We start from the raw sequence: 14,545 nt of genomic DNA on the forward strand, positions 1-14,545 counted from the left end.
CACAAAAAAATCATGGACAAACGAGGATTAGGTAGAGTTAGATCAGTTTAAAATTGAAGGGGAAATTAACACTAGTAATGACATAATAGGAGATTCAGAGGACAATGATTTGAGTAACAAAGGATTCAGAGAGACCCTTGGGAAAGATTGGTGAAGCTCTTGAATATTTTTACAAAATTGATCCTCTTATCAACGTGTTTTGAAAGCCGAATGTGAAGTGACAGATGTTCTTTGGTTTAAGAATTACCTTATAGGCAATTACAACTTAAAATTTTGTTAAATATTAAAAATTTAAAAAATTTTATTTACTTATCTTGATAAATTAAAGGCCCAATCATTTTTAAAAAAAAAATTTTACTAGGAAATTTTGGTCTCTCATCAGTTAACTTAAATGGCATTTTTTGATATTAGTTATACTCTGATAGTAAGAATCCCACTGTATGTACTTGTTTTTCTCCATTGGATTTAGTTCCCCACGGTTGGGGATTGTGCTTTATTCATTATATTCCTATGGTGCCTAGCTCAGAGTCTGGTACTTAAGAGATACCTAATAAATGCATAGGGGATAGGAAGAAGGACATAACAATTGAAGGGTTTGGAAAAGCTCCTTGAAAAGGTACTGTTTGGTGCAGTGTGTATGGCAGGTGAGTGAATAGGGTTTGACTGTTACACTTTGTTAGGTCCAAAAGGAAAACCTCTCTTATTCTTTATTTTGCCGGCTCCTGCCTAGTGTGTACTTTAATATTCACAGTCTGTTCTCTGCCTCAATAGCTCTTGTTCTCATGGTAATTCTTCCTGGAGATTGAGATGGAAATGAGGAAGGCTTTGGGCTGCTGCCTCAGCATCCACATTCATGAGAACTTAGAAATGCAGAGGGACCAAATGCCATGCCTGACCTAGACGGATCCAGGTCAGCCAATCATTGCTTTCCTGCCTCTCCCTTTGTTCTCTGTGCCTCCAGTCTCCTATCTGCTGGAGGTGCTACAGCTGTTTATACCAATTAATATAATGCTAATGTGACCCTTAATGAAAGCGTGGAAGCACATGGTCCCAGCTGGTGGGTAAGAACCGGATAGGGTTAACCTTCAAAGTACCTTTTTGCTAACAACAATTGGACTAGGCACCTGAATATCGTTTCACATTGTTTTTGAAACGATGGAAGCAAGCTGGAAGTGATCATAGTTGAGGGAATGTAATCCCTCATTTTATGTGATAAGGAAAAACAAACCCAGAGATGATAAAGCTCATGCCAAATTAATAATTCCCTGCCTCCTCCCATTTTAACGAAGATCTATCTCATGTAAATGTAATTTTGTCCCTGCTCAATTTTGTGCAGCATTTAAAACGTCTGCCACTGACCTAACTTTGAATCTTATGGCCCTGCCCCTTCCTGACTGTGATCTGGGGAGAGTTGCTTAACTTCTGTAGTTTTAGTTTCCTTATCCTTAACATGGTACTAATAATAATACCTGCTTCATAGATTTGTTACTGGGATTACACGAGGCAATAATCATAAAGCACTTAGCAGATTCTGGCACATAACAAGTGTTCAGCAAGTGTTGGCTATTAATATTATTACAGCACAAGGAAGCTAAAACGAGCCTAATGACCAGTGCTTTAATTTACAACTCTGCCCTTGAAACCTTTGTTCCTATTTCTCCTTCAGTTAGAATCTGAACCTTGTGAAAGCAAGGATTTTCTCTGGTTGCTTCCCTGTATTCTCAGCACCTAGAGTCATTTTTAGCACATAGTAGTTGCTTAGTAAATATTTAGTAAATTAATGAATTCTTTTAGGGAAAATCTTCTCCGAAAAACAGCTACTTTTAGATATTCCAATGACTTGAACTTTTTTTTCTTTACAGTTGTTTATATGAATTTGCACTTGTCTTTATAGTATTTGTATTGTGTCCTTGATCTTTTCAGTTATCTTTGTTTCTATATTATAAATCTTCATGGGTAGGAGACTATGGAAATTTACTTGTGGCTCTTAGTATAGCATTTTTTTAAATACACAGTTGTTAAGGATTAGTAATTCCTGACAACTGACTCTAAAAATCACTCGTGTTCAGTACTAATTTATTGAGCAAACACCAGTATATGCTGTGGCATCAATCCCGAAGCTAAGACGTTGTGAATTCATAGGGTCAGTCCTTGGTGGCAAGAAGTACTTTAATGCCCTTGTGAATGTTGTTCTTTACACATGATATACCCCCTCGTTCCTCCTCGCCCCTTCTCTGCCAGATGTCATACTGCTCTTTCTTTAGGGCTGGGTCTCCTTTGTCACATTTATTTACTTCCCTTCTTCTGTGATTAACTCCTTTGTATGTAAATCTCTTTATGGAAGAAGTGGATAATTTTTGCAAATGGGATGATTTTGAAGGAGGATGTTGCAGACTGGGGAAAGAGTTGCTACAAAGACAAGGAAAGGGTCAGCTGTTATGAGAACATGATAGTAAATAATAAATGTTATCTTTAGTGTAGGGCAGTTTATTGGTCAGGTTTCTTATTAACAGGGGCAAGTAACAGAATCCACTCTAGCAGATTCAAGGAAAAATGCTTTATTAGAGGGTACCAGGGAGATTAAAGAGCCTTTGAAATAGAAGAAAAGGACTGAGGCTGAGCTCCCAGGAAGAAATTCCTCAAACTGCCCTGGAAAACTGGGCTGTCAAGGATGCCACTGTCTTTGCCATAGCCTCCAAGCTACAGAATCAGGAAGCTGTTGCCACAGCTGCCAGATCTAGAATCATGCTGCCTCTGCACGGTTTGCTCCAACAAGAGGGATGTCCTGTGTCCAGTCTCTCCATTCATCTAATTTCATTACAGTGTGAGAGCATCTGATTAGCAAAACCTAAATTACACTTAACAGGGAGTCTGGGAAATTCGTGTGTGTGTTGAAAGCTGGCTTTCATCTTGGTGGTAAATTGGCTGATAGGAATAGTTGAGGAGAGTTTTTTGTTAACCAATGGATGAGAGAGATGCATAGATAGAGACAGAGAGGAAGGGGAAGAGGAGGGAGGGAGGGAGAGAGATAGGGAGAGAGGCAGAGAAAGAGAGATGGACACTGACTTCATCTCCCAAAATGGGAAAAAATTTTCTTTAGTCCAATTGGATCAACTTAGGCCACTTGCCCATCCCTGAACTATGAGAGTTTCAGAGACTACCAGAAGCTAATTGGTTAAGCCTGAGTTCTTTCTTTCTTTTTCTTTTTTTTTTTTTTTAAAGATTTTATTTATTTATTTGATGAGACAGACAGCCAGCGAGAAAGGGAACACAAGCAGGGGGAGTGGGAGAGGAAGAAACAGACTCCCAGTAGAGCAGGGAGCCGGATGCGGGGCTCAATCCCAGGACTCTGGGATCACGCTCTGAGCCCAAGGCAGACTCTTAATGACTGAGCCACCACCCGAGTTCTTGAACTAATGACTGTCAAGGAGAATGGTTTGAATACTACGGTTTAAATATCAAGACCTACCTCTGGCTGGGACGCCTGGGTGGCTCAGTTGGTTAAGTTTCTGTCTTTCTCAGGTCATGATCCCAGGGTCCTGGGATTGAGTCCCAGATCGGGCTCCTTGCTCAGTGGGGAGCCTGCTTCTCCCTCTGCCTGCTGCTCCCCCTGCTTGTACTCTTTCTCCCCTTCTCTCTCTGACAAATAAATAAATAAATAAAATCTTAAAAAAAAAAAAAAAAGACCTACCTTTGGAGCTAGGTTTGTGTTCAGCATTACCTTAGTTATGACAGTGGTTTCCAGGGACGCCTGGGTGGCTCAGTTGTTTAATCATCTGCCTTCGGCTCAGGTCGTGATCCAGGGTCCTGGGATCACGCTCGCATGGATGGGCTCCTTGCTCAGTGGGGAATCTCTCTCTCCCTCTCCCTGCTGCTCCTCCTGCTTCTGCTCTCTCTCTCCCTCTGTCAAATAAATAAATAAAATCTTCAGGAAAAAAAAAAGACAGTGGTTTCCAAAGTGTGGTTACTGTTGAAAATGCAGATTCTCAGGGCATGTACCAGACCCACTGAATCAAAAACTGTGTGTGTTTGTTTTTTTACAAGCACTCCAGGTAATTATGACTCCGACAATATGCTAAAATTTGAGAAATGCCTTAGTAACATCATCTGCTGAGGGATGAATACTGGATAAAAATCAGGGCTCTACTGAAGATGAAAGAGAATGAATGCTGGGTAGGCAGCCAATAGCATCCATTTCAAAATTTAAAAGGTGGGTAGGGGTCTGTTAATGAGGAACCTTGAATGTCTACCTCACAAAGTTATTGTGAGATATACAACTAGGTAATGTATGTGTGAAGGACCTGTGCCAGTGAAGGAGATAGACTGTAATAGGGATGAGGAAGAAAGTACATTGAACTTGGAGTCAGAGATTGGGTTCTTATCCTGGTCTCTTTACTTCTTTAAGCTTCAAACTCCTCTTCTGTAAAATAGGAAGTATAATTACTAAAGTATTGGAAGAGTTAAATGAACGAATGTATGTGGAAGTTCATTATTTAGCATATTAACAAGTAAATATTTACTGAAAATGCTTGACCAAAGTACTATGAACTTCATTCTGAAGACAAGGGGAAGTATGCTTCCTTAGGAGTGTCTTTCTTCCTAAGACAATTCCCTAGTTCTTAGTAATAGTTTCAGGTCTCAGGTCCTTGATCATATGTAGACAAGCTCTGATTTAATCTCATGAGCAATGGTTTCTGCTTCTGCAGCCTTTTCTTGGGGCATTATGTGAATTATTTACTTCAGCTGTCTCAGGGATATAGAGATTTCTTTTTGCTCTTATAACTAATGTGTACTCAGGTTGATGTGACAATATATATATATATATATATATATATATATTATGTTCTGCTTTGGCAGAATAACTGATTTCCTTTTTATTTTCTTCTGCGAGGTCATTTTAATCTGTAATACTATGGCCTCTTCCTCCTACTTTTTGTTTTTTACACATTTCACTTTTCTAAATATAGGATTTTTATAAATTTCTATTAGGTTACAGTGGGAAAGGTGTTCAGGATTGGTTTGGACTCTCTCCATTGCTTTAAATAAGAAACTAAGACAGCCAGGGAAGTAATTTGTCCAGTCCTGTATCCTGCTTCTTGCCCTCTTCCTACTTCCTGGCATGGAAGAACTTATATCTGGGGTTAAATTTCATTTTTTCCCCTATATATTAGTCAAAGGTCTCTTGTAAATTGTTTACATTGGATGGGATTTAGTTACAGTCATAAGCCTGGTCTGTTGAAGTGAAGCAGAGCTGATGTCCCAACCTAGGAAAAAAGATTACCTAGTGAGGAGAAGAGTTGTGGATCCAGCAGTGGAAAGAGGGGCCCACCGTGGACATTACTCTTCACTTCTAGACATACTTGGCATGCTGTTAGATGTGCTAGTTATTGGGTGTGCCACTGTCGCATTATTAGGTGGCTTGCGGTCTTTTCTGTGTTTACATCTAGGGTATTTGAGGAGGGAAAGAATGAAATCGAATGAACAATTTTTACTCTGATGCTGAGCACTTCTCACCTTATGTATACTACAAATAACAGTTAATGTTTCTTTTAGGAAGTTACTATTGGGTGGCAAGGAAATCAGAGAAACTTCTCATAGACTTGTTGATACTAATTAAAACCTAGATTGCCAGCCGAAGGACAACCTAAGGGTTATCCAATTCCACACCTTTATTTTATGAATGAGAAAATGGAGCCAAGAGAAGAAAAATCACTCACTCAATGCTTTAAAAAACTTTTTTTTTTTTTCCTGGCTACAGATTTATCCAACACAAAACAGTCTCCTCCAATTTTACTGAGGTGGCTGAGCATATCCACAACCAAATCCACATCTAAACTGGAATTCAGTTGCTGACCCAGCCCCAACCTCAGCTTTCTTGTCAGCCCCAAGGGACACAGCACTTTGTAGGTGTTTCTGTTAGCTTCCCCTGTGTGTCTTGTGGGTGGCTCTCCCTTCAGACCTTTGGACTGTGGCCTTTCAGTCTCAAGACTGCTGTGGTGCAGAATGGCAGGCACAATCCAGGGGGTGGGTGGAGGTAATCACAGAGATACTGGATACCCTCACTGGTAAGGTTCCAGTAGAAATGTCTCTAGGCAATGTATTCCTTTACGTAGCCTCATGATTTGAGAGACTGCGTGGCCTTGAAGACATGAAAGATTGGGTATGTTCCTGTCTGCCAGATCAAGGTGTTAGGCATGTGGACATCCTTTTTGGCCACCATCACTCCTTCCTCGAAAAGGAGTTCATAAATGACAGTAGGGTTCATCTGGGTCTTCAACATCTCAGCGGCTCCTACGTACAGGGCTGGGACTAGAAAGGAAAGCAACTCACTCAGTGTTATACAGTAGGTTAGTTACAGAGTCAGGACCACACTTAGCACTTTGGACTCTGTGAAGTATATTTCCACCACGCTCCTCTGAAGTACACAGTGTAGGAGGAAATGCTGAGTAGTGGAAAAGATCTGGGTATGAACAATGGCTCTGCCACTTACTGACTTGTTCCTGAGAAAGTAGTATCACTTCCTCAAGTATGAATTTCCTAATTTGTAGAATGGGATAATACTGATACTTCTTTTACCTGCCTTACAGGGTTATCATTAGGATAAAATGTGAGATGCAGTGGAAAAAAGGAAGACTAAAGTGAACATGGCCAATTCGCCTATGGATTTCAGCTTTATCATGTATTGACTGTGTGATTTTTGGGCAAGTTGCTTAGTTTCTGTGAACAGTTTTTCCTTTGTAAAATTGGGACAATGATAACTCCCTTGCAGAGCTGTTTTGAGGACATTAGTGTATGTAAAGCATTCAAAATGGTGCTTAATAGGTATTCAGTATGTGAGATCTTCTCAGAAGACTTAGTTCTGCCTCCTCAGAACTGTTCCTCTAAAGACTTAAAGTAGATATAGCAGAAGTCACTCATTTTTCTGTGGCTTTAAGACTATTTTGTAAAGTTTGATTCAGAGGCTGTAGGTGGGATGGGTAAGGTATGGGCTTTGTGGTTAGTCAGGTTTCTGTTCTAAACTCCAGTGGCCCATGGTTAGGCTCTTTCTTCTGTCCAGGGAAGGGCCTGCAGAGATGACAGGCATTGAATGTGGTGAACTGATTGAAGAAGAGGTAGAGGAAATTTGGTGACTGGGAAACTCAGAAGGGAGGATGGAAATGGGAAAAGTAATGCTACTTTTCATCACCCTGCTGCAGGCCACTGAATATCTGTATGTCAGAATCTTTATGGTGAAACATTTTCTCATAGTGATCTCAGTCTCTGACATTATAAATGTCTCAAAGTGTTGGGACAATGTGTAAGTCCTCTGTTGCCCCAAACACCTGACCTACAGTAGATATGTAATACATTTTTATTGAAAGATGACTACCTGAAATGGAGAAGTACTGTGGCCCATAGGGGTCCATAAATATCTGGTGGCCTCTAATTTCTTATCCAGCTCCACTTTGCTGAGATATTTATTTATTTATTTATTTATTTATTTATTTATTTATTTATAAAGATTTTATTTATTTATGTGACAGAGACAGCCAGCGAGAGAGGGAACACAGCAGGGGAGTGGGAGAGGAAGAAGCAGGCTCCCAGCGGAGGAGCCCGATGTGGGACTCGATCCCGGAACGCCGGGATCATGCCCTGAGCCGAAGGCAGATGCCCAATGACTGCGCTACCCAGGCGCCCCTGAGATATTTATATTTAATCAGGTTTTATAGTCTTTAACCTGATGGATTTGTGGGATTTCAAGTCTTGGGTTTTTTAAGCTTTGCTCTACTGCCAACTTCCGTTTACTACCTTGGTCAGTCCAGTCAACTATTTTCTTCATTCCTAGTCATTGTGTGGCACCTGCTGGCTTCCTCTTTCTGGTTTTTAATCCTGGGATGGGGTTGGTGGTTCTAATGCATGAGCGCTAGAGAAAATGAAATCTGCATGATCAGGCGAACAGCATTTCCTCAGAAGTTCCAGGATTATGGGAAAGCATAAGGCTAATAGGTTCCCTCTTCCTTCCTCCCCCAAAATAATACTCTCATATAAGCCATTAATTCAGTAAATACATACTAATCATGTAAACTATAGATCAGACATTCTTCTGGGTGCTTTGAATACATTATCTCACCAAATGCTTAGTAACCCGTTGAGTTAGGCTGATGCCCTCAATTTCACAGATAAGAAATACGGAGTTTAGATAAAGGAAATGACTTGCCTTAGCTAGTAAAGGGTAGACCCAGGATTCGAACCCAGGTCTTTATGACTCAAAGATAATCACTGATTACCATGTCTGTCTACCTTTCTAGAGTGGGAACTCCCTGAAGGTGGAGGTCTTGTCTGATTCAAATCTATATTCATATTGCATAGGAACAAATAGAATTTTTTTTTTTACATTTTTTGAAGTTTTTATTTAAAGTTCAGTTAACATACAATGTAATGTTAGTTTCAGGTGTGCAAATATAATGATTGAACACTTTCCTATCTCACCTGGTGCTCATCACAGCAAATGCCCTCCTCCATTAACGAAGTAACACGTAATTGATGCCTGTGTTCTTCTGCAGCTCTATGACCCCTCCCTCTTTAAGCCCACTGTCTAGTTTCCTCTAAAGTCAGTTGCCTGCTTTAGTTTAGTTTTCTTTTTCAGGCTGTTTTGTGTGGGCTAGCGTTCCTTTTGAGGTTGAATTGAATTGTGTAAAGCCTCAGGAAGTGGCTGAAGTACCTTCCTCAAACCTGGTTGCATCAAAAGCCCATCAAGTCAAGTCCTATCCCCAAAGAGGAAGAGAAAGCCTGGGCTCCTTAGCTAGTAGATAAAGAGTTTCTTTTTTGAGTTCTCTGGGCTAATTTCACCACTTACAGAAGGGATATTTCCTTTTAAATTCCAAACACTCCACTCTGTATGTGATTAATATCCCTGGGCCATTTTTATGTCACTCTTTAATTTCCATCTACCTTCCTAAGTATGACCCTTGGGTCATACAATGTAAATTCAAGCTCTTCTCCATGTTACAATCCTTCATAATCACAGTGGAGATTTTATTTCTTTTCTTTTTTAGTAAATATTTTCTTCATGAGTTTCTAAGATGACTACCTCTCCTTGCCTCTTATACCACTTTTCTCTCCACAAAAAATTCCTATGGGTAGGCTCTTTATGCTAATTTTCTCATTCTGTATAACTCATTCACTTCTTTCAAGTTTTTTCACTGTTGCTTAGATAAGCCATATATACCTCTTTCCTGTCTCCCTAACTTGTTTCTCATAGTTTCTTTTGTGTAACATATTTTTCTTTGCTTGCTTTACTTCTGCTCAACAACCTTTAAGGCCCAGTTAAAATATCTGTCTCCGATACCTTCCCTAACACTTTCCTTCTGTTCCAGACAGAATATCCTTTTTTTCCGTGTTTATGTAATACTTTGTTCCAACAGCTATGGCAGCATTTACTGTATTGTACTTGTTTGTACTGTATTGTATTGTAATTTTATTGTTCATCTATCCTTCCTCTCCCTGAACACTTCCTCAGTCAGCCCTTCCAATGTTGAAAGTACCTGTCATATACAAGGTAGTCAACAAAAGAGGCAACTAACATTTGTTCAGTGCCCTACTGCTGTACAAGTTGCCATATACCCTCCCTAAATCCTTGCAATAGGTCTCTCATGTAGATAGTAGGCCCATTTTACAGATCTATCTATGATCTCACATCTGGTGACTCAAAAGACTGGGTTTCAAACCTGTTTGCTGACTTCAAAGCTTGAGCTGTGTTTACAATTATTCTTCTGACTCCTAATTCAGTATTCTTTCTGTGCGCATCAGAAAAATACAAAGTGAGTATGTAGATATGTTTAATGCAGTGATGGATAAGAATTCAAATGGGAGTAAGGTGCAAATAGCGGTGCCACTCACATAATTGCTGTGTATTAAGAAATGGCCTGGAGTTGTTAATGCCATAATTGGTACTGTAGGCAGTCCTATAATTTGGCACTTAAAAATGAATCTGTTTTAGCTGGTTAGCAGATGTAACAACACCTACCTTAGGGCATGTTCTGTTCTAAAAAGGGATGAAAAGCTGCTTCTCTCGCACTATCATGGGTAATGTGAATGAGCTCAGCTTTGACCTGAAACAGTGCTTCTGAAATCTTTCACTTCCAAGCTTTGTCATATTTTGTCAGGTGATGTTAACCTACTTTTTCAGAACTGTAGAATCAGACAATTGGAATATGAATTAGCATATGGGATTCTTACTCCAACTGTTTGAATAGCCTAAGCTCTTACCCAGGAGAACCTATACACAAAGGACTTTTATGGAGTTGGTACAGGAGGCCAAATGGTAGACCTTGGGAAACACTTCTGTCTCCTTGTTTTGTGACATGGGCTATTGAGTCAGTCTGTATTTTCTTAAGTTGACTAATAGCAAATGTGTTACAGAAAGGTAACAAAAATGAGTAAGCCCAGGGTTCAAGCTCTTGTTAGCTGTATGTGATTTGGGGCAAATGATTTATCCTTCCTAGGCATCTTCTTTTAGGTGTTTTAATCCAGTGATTCTTTCTAGGGGATGTGATCCTGTCCAGGCAGCACACATCTCTGTTGTCCAGGGACCATGCTATGCTGTAAATTACAGGTTCTTTTGCCTTTCTTTTTTTAGGTCACAAATCCTCCATTCGCTATGTATAGTCTAAAATTTGTTGAAATCTGTCATCTTTTGATGTCTCCTACCTGTTCTCTTCCTTGTTGAGGTTTTTACCTTTGCTATCATTTTAGTGTGATTTTAGGTAGGAACATAGGTAAATGTGTTTTTAATCTGCCAAATTTAACTAGAAGCAAACTTCAAAGGAAGTTAAAGGTAAAGAAAATGAAGTTGCATTTATATATGGAGTTGCAAAAACGTCACCATGAAAGTAAGTGAGAGTTAGAAGCTAGGCCTTCCCAAGAGATGTCCTAAGTTTAGATTTTGACTTCATCATCTACTAGGTATATGACCTTGAACAAATTACCTCCCTAATCCTTATTTTTGAGATTGGAATTTTTAAAAAAGATTTATTTATTTATTTTTAGAGAGAGAGAGAGAGCACACAAGAGGGAGGGGGAGAAGGAAAGAGAGAGAGAATCCCAAGCAGATTCTCTGCTGAGCACGGAGCCTGATGGGAGGTTGGATCTTACAACCCGGAGATCATGACCTGAGCCAAAACCAAGAGTCGGACACTTAACCGACTGTGCCATCCAGGTGCCCCTGGAATTTATTTTCATTTTTTTAAAAATATTTTATTTATGAGAGAGAGAGAGAGAGAGAGAGAGAGAGAGCACAAGTGGGGGGAGGGGCAGAGGGAGAGGAACAAGCAGACTCCCTGCTGAGCAGGGAGCCGGATGCTGGGCTTTATCCCAGGACCCCAAGATCATGACCTGAGCCAAAGTCAGACAGTTAACCAACTGAGCTACCCAGGTACCCCTGGAATTTTTTTTTTTAAGAGAGAAGATACATCAGAAATTGCACTGAACTAGTAATCAAAACATAGGTTTGCTGACTATGGGACCTTGACCAAATCCATCCCCTTTTTGGGCCTCAGTTTCCCTCCATAAAATGAGGAACTTAGCCTTGGTGATCTCTAAGTTCCTTACTATTCTAAGGAGTATGAAATTTTCCTTATTCCTGAAGAGCACTGGTCCTTTAATGCTAATGTCTAGCCCCTTGTTCAGGATGATTAAGCCCTAGGATTCAGACAAACAGGACTGGGTGTTCTGAAGTCTGTGTGTATCAGCCTTACCATACTGACCAGAGCATGATACTTTAAAAAAGAATACTTAACATTTACATTGATGTGGATGGAACCGGAGGGTATTATGCTGAGTGAAATAAGTCAATCAGAGAAAGACAATTATATGGTTTCACTCATATGTGGGACGTAAGAAACAGCACAGAGGATCATAGAGGAAGGGAGGGAAAACTGAATGGGAAGTCATCAGACAGGGAGAAAAACCATTAGAGGCTCTTAACTATAGGAAACAAACAGGGTTGCTGGTGGGTGGGGGGATGGGGTAATTGGGTGATGAGCACTATGTGTTATACACAACTGATAAATTACAGAACACTACATCTGAAACTAATAATGTACTATATGTTGGCTAATTCAATTTAAATTAAAAAAGAGGAATCACAGTATACAAATCCATGGCTCTTAGATAGTACATGGTAAACAGGCAGCCATTTGAAAACATTTCACCCTTTTTCCTTTTTCTCCTGGGATTAAGACAAGCCAGGGTACCTGAGGTCTTAGCATGGGAAGTGACAGCTTGTTGCTTTTTGCAGCTGTGATTATTGTGGACAGAAAGACACTAAAATTATTATAACATTCAATGATGAATGTATAATAGAGGGATGTACCAAGTGTTAATCTAAGCAAGGAGTAGGAAGGGGGGAGAAGAGGCAATGCAGGCTCCAGAGAGGACGTGACATTCGAGTTGGAAGAATGAGCTTCTGTTGAACTTCTGCTGAGCTTCACCAATTTGAAAATATGTTGAGGTCTTTTTAGGGTTGCTCTGCCCTTTCTCTGGGCTTCAACACGACCTAAATGACTCCTTTAGGAAATCACTGGAGCCTATTAGAAGCTAAGAAGTTTTTTGGCAGTCTGAATTAGTGTTTTTCTGATGCTGGCTTGTACTTCTCTTTATACCAATGTAGTCAAGACGCTTGGCCAGGCTGTTGTTCTTAGTCTGTTTGAGGTTTGGGTAATGTTAATGGACATATGTCAGTTAAGCAGAAAATATTTCTGCTCTTTTGAGAGCTACCTGAGTGAATTTCTGAGAGACAACTGTTTGGAATCTCTACTTTCTGTCATCCCAGGCAGCTGAGGGGTCTTTAGGACCTAACCTATTTAAGATACCTCAACATTTAACTCTCTTAAAGTATCTCGCCAATATATTTTTGCTTTTGGACTAAAAGTTGGCTCTGTTTTGACTTGTTACTTTTTACTTGTTGATTGTTGGGCATCTCAACTTAGTAAATTCATAGCCATGAACAGCCTAGCACAGAAATAGTGATTGGAGAGACATTTTTATTACATGAACAACAAATATTATTGTATTTATTTTGTGCTACTTGCTCTTAGACTCTAGGTATACAAAGGTAATAAGATCCAGTTCCTTTCTTGGAGAAGCTTATAGACTAGTGGCAAAGAAAGAGGAAACAATACTTTAGGACTGTTGATTGAGCACGTAGTATGAACCATGATAAGCAAGTGGGATGAACGAGAGACTCTCAACCCCTGATATGTGTATAGCCTAATGGGAGGTGGCATAGTGAGAAGGAGCCCTGTAAGTCAGTAACTAATACAGTGGACAAGGGAGAATGTGGCATTTATCATTAAAGAGAGAGCGGGGTGCCTGGCTGGCTCAGTGGGTGGAGCATGTGACTCTTGATCTCAGGGTTGTGGGTTTGAGCCCCACGTAGGCTGGAGATATTACTTAAAAATAAAATCGTAGAAAAAATTAAAAAAACAAAAGAGAAATGGTATGTATGCATTGAGGAAAATACCACGTTAGGTTTGCACTAGATGGTCTGTAAGCTCTCTCCCAGTCCCAAACAGTATAAGATTCTATGATATTGTGAGTTTTTCCTTTATGGGTACCAGAGAGTCAGTGGTAACTCATGAAGAAGAATGTTGATTTAAAAATAGCTAATTCCAGGGGTGCCTGGGTGGCTTAGGCAGTTAAGTGTCTGACTTCGGCTCAAGTCATGATCCCAGGGTCCTGGGATCTAGCCCACTGTGTTGGGTTCCCTGCTCAGTGAGGAGTCTGATTCTCCCTCTCCCTCTACACTTCCCCCCGCTTGTGCTCTCGCTGTCAAATAAATAAATAAAAATCTTTAAAAAAATAGCTAATTCTAGTGTTACAGAATTATGGAAATAGGAAAAGTGATTTTCTGGTTGTTAAATTATAAGAGAATAGGTAATAGTTGTTGAACATTTTCCAGAAAGTGATCAAGTGAGCAAATGTTTCCTGAATACTTTTTCTGAGATCAGTCTCTCCCTAAGAGTGGTAGATGACAAAGAGGAAGTATAAAATGGTGTTCCTGTCCTCAAGAGGCTTTGCTTTCATTAGGACAGTAGGATATATATGCTAAAAAATCAAACAGCTCTACCAAATAAACTGGGTACAAACTTTAAGGGTTTTAGAGAAAGGTGGATGTTTAGTTTTCTGGACCTCCTGTAACAAAGTACTACAAACTAGTTGACTTAGAACAACAGAAAATTATAGTTCTGCAGGCCACAAGTCCAAAATTAAGGTGTTAACAGAGCCATGCTCTCTTTGAAGGTGTGAGGGAATGGTCTGTTCCAGGCCCTTCTCCTAACTTCTGGTAGCCTCAGGTGTTCCTTGGCTTGTAGACGGACATCTTTTCCCTGTGTCTTTTCACAGTCTTGTGTGTGTGTGTGTGTGTGTGAACTTCTTAGTAAGTACAGGCCAGAACAGCGTAGCTGGAATTCAGAAGTCTGTTTCCAAATTTCTCTTTCCTATAAGGACCCAAGTCGTAGTGCATTAAGGCCCATCCTAATAACTTCATTTTAACTTGACTACCTTT

At 40.0% G+C, this 14,545-nt stretch overlaps 1 protein-coding gene and 1 pseudogene across 1 annotated transcript in view; one reads left to right on the plus strand and one right to left on the minus strand.

The window, feature by feature from the left end:
* Nucleotides 1-14,545, plus strand: part of PAK1 (p21 (RAC1) activated kinase 1) — a 147,055-nt gene that overhangs the window by 16,433 nt on the left and 116,077 nt on the right. The window lies entirely within an intron of this gene.
* On the minus strand, nucleotides 5,791-6,280 carry LOC100473579 (annotated as a pseudogene).

This window comes from Ailuropoda melanoleuca, chromosome 8, assembly GCF_002007445.2.
Source record: "Ailuropoda melanoleuca isolate Jingjing chromosome 8, ASM200744v2, whole genome shotgun sequence".
Classification (NCBI taxonomy): Eukaryota; Metazoa; Chordata; class Mammalia; order Carnivora; family Ursidae; genus Ailuropoda; species Ailuropoda melanoleuca.